Source organism: Loxodonta africana, chromosome 18, assembly GCF_030014295.1.
Source record: "Loxodonta africana isolate mLoxAfr1 chromosome 18, mLoxAfr1.hap2, whole genome shotgun sequence".
NCBI lineage: Eukaryota > Metazoa > Chordata > Mammalia > Proboscidea > Elephantidae > Loxodonta > Loxodonta africana.
The window spans coordinates 43991776-43994806 of NC_087359.1; positions in this window are offsets into that span (position 1 = coordinate 43991776).

A 3031-nucleotide genomic window follows, 5' to 3' on the forward strand; every position below is an offset into this window, starting at 1 on the left:
CCAACCAGCTAGACTCTCTCCCGGGATGGGTTCGGGGGGGTAGGGCTGGGCCCCTTGTCTGTGCCGTCTGCCCCCCTGGGCTCTGCCCCAGATCGGGCTCCGAAGGTCACCTGCCTGGTACGCTGGCTCCTAGTTCTGAAAACGGTCGCTGTCTGCCCGTATTTGTTCGTTTTCCGTCTCTAAGTCTGTGCTTGTTGTTCAGAGTTCGTAGATTGTTATGTATGTGATCGATTCACTTGTTTTTACGAGTCTTTGTTGCAAGAGGGATCCGCGGTAGCGTCCACCTAGTCCGCCATCTTGGCCCCGCCTCTGAATTACTTTTTTAAGAATTAAGTTGAAAACGATAGGGGGCATTTAAAAAAAAAAAAAAAACTACTTATTGCTTGTTTATCTTTACCTTTCAGGTATCAAAGTAATTTTCCATCTTTGTTTATTCCAGTCTCACCACTATCGCTTTTCTAATTAGAAAGTTCTTGAATGCTCTAAACCCTTTTCTCTGTCATTCCAATTCATTCTCAAGAGGACGCTTTTGCTGACAGAAATCCTACCTTATAGAGGCAGCACTTGAATGGTTTGATTTCCCTATAGAGACAGGTGTTGGCCTCTTCAGACAACTTGGGGCACCTTCATTCTTCTCCCTCACCCTCTGCTCCTTCTAAGGATGGTGCCCTGGTGGTGAAGTGGTTAAGAGCTAAGCTGCTACCAAAAGGTGTGAATCCACCAGCTCCTCCTTGGAAACCCTATGGGTCAGTTCTGCTCTGTCCTATAGGGTTGACATGAGTTGGAATCAACTCCAGGACAACGGATGTTTTGTTTTTTGTTTTTTAAGGGTCAGTCCTGGTCGAGGGGAGACACTTAAGCCTTTAAGGGGCAGGAACACTGATCTGGATGACATACTTGACTCGGGGCTGAGTGTTTATAGGGGTGGAAATTTTAAAAGGCTATTAAAAATGTTACTTACCAGCAATGTTCCCCCCCCCACCCTGGCTTTGAAGTGCTGATTCATTCCACTCCAACCCCCTGCTGAGGATTTTCATTTCCACCCCAGATATACTGAATCAGAATCTACTTTACAAGATCTCCCAGGTGATTCTTATATATAGATTCTGATTCAGTACATCTGGGGAAGAAATGCAAATTCTCAGCAAGGGGTCGGAGGTGAATGAAACTTTTCAAGTTCTGGTTTTTCTCCCTTGCTTCTACAGGTTCTCCCCAGGGACCAGGTACTTCCAGGACTGCTTCCAAATGGGAAGAAACTGACTAGTTCTGTCACTTCTGGTATCTCTTTTCCCAAGGCTTGACCAGAACAAAGCCAGGAAAGGGATATCTTTTGCATTGGGACAAAGGGACTTTTTTTTTTTTTTTTTTTTGCACTTTAGCTCTTTTGGTGTGGCTTCTCTCAACAGCTGGTAAAATTCCATAACTGAAAGTGAACTCAGGGGAAAGAAATTAGCCATTTCCTCAGCTTTGGTTCTAGGTTCTTAACTAAGGCATAAGGAGACCTCTCCAGCTTAGCTTGCTCGAAAGTGTGGTTCCAGGGTTTGAGAACAAAATCTGCTAAAACTAAGTGTCTGTTTACTCTCTTTTGCCTCCACTGAGATTACATCATCTCAAAGGACTTCACGCAAGTCTTTCCAAGTGAATTGGCCCAGTACTGTCCTTACGTCTCCTCTTCATAGCACCCCATCTCACCCTCCCCCCCGCCAATGGAAAGCATGAGTCCAAAGTGTCTTCTGTTTTCAGCCTTCTAAAAATGCTACTTCAGGTAACTAAATATACTCCGGGTTGTGCTTCCCACTCCCAAATGGCAACTTGTCTGTGAGTCAATTACTGAAGTCTTTAGGGCTTTCTACCCAGCACCTGCCTATTAATTTGCTATGACCAACCTACAACATCTGTCAACTTTTCCCATGAATAGCTCCATAATTAAAATCCAACAGAGAGCTCAAAAGTTAATTAGGACAGGGAACAGCCATGTGAGCAGCATGGAGTACAGCTTTCTATAAAGCAAAGACAAGCTTTATGTAAAACAGGGGTGTGTAGCAGACCTCTGCCCAGCCCTGCCTCAGTCCCTGAACTGTTTTCTGACCTGTAACCTCACTGCAAAAGTGCCTAATAAAGGGTCACCACACAGGGGGCATCAATACATCACATTGACTATCTGACTTGTTACTTAAAATACTACCCTCAGGTGAACATTTTTCTCCTGCTTAGAGAAAGATGAAAATTTAGAGAGCTTTCCCTGTAGAAGATTGGACAGAAGTCCAATCCCCAAGATATGGAAATTAATCCAATCTCCACTTCCTCACTTCTTCCCTATCTCTGACACCACCCAGCACTCTCTATGTTGGGTTTGATAGTTCGCTATAATGCCTCATGGAACTCACAGACTACACTCACAGTTACATGGTTTACTAGGGTAAAAGGATACAACTCAGGAGTAAAGGATATCAGCGTCAGAAAGAGGTACATGGACAAGAGCTAAAACAGTCCCCAAAGCCGAGCTTCCATTTTCCCAAGGAAGCACGTCTATGCCATCGCCAACAAGGACAGGTCCCACGGCCGAAAAGGTCCCAAGCCCCCATATTCCAGGGCTTTTATTAGTCAATCCGCGTGCTCATTATTAGTTACCAGGTGGGCTCCCTAGTTATACCAGCACACAACAAATTCTCAGGCATAGTCAATACACGTTAATTACTTAGGAAATCCCCTAAGGTCGATATCCAGGAGTTGATTCTGACTCACGGTGACCCTATACGACAGAATAGATCTGCCCCACAGGGTTTCTGTAAATCTTTAAGGAAGCAGGTTGCCACATCTTTCTTCCAAGGAGCAGTTGGTGCGTAGAGTCACCGACCTTTCTGTTAGCAGCTTGGAGCTTTAACCATGGCTCGCCAGGGCTCCTTAGTTTTCAAAAAATCAAGGGCAAAGTTCAAATAAGGGAATTCATTGCACCGCAGGGATCGAGTATCTTGTCGCTCACACCTGGGTTTTCCTTATCGAATTTCCACGCTCTGTGCATAAAGAGTTT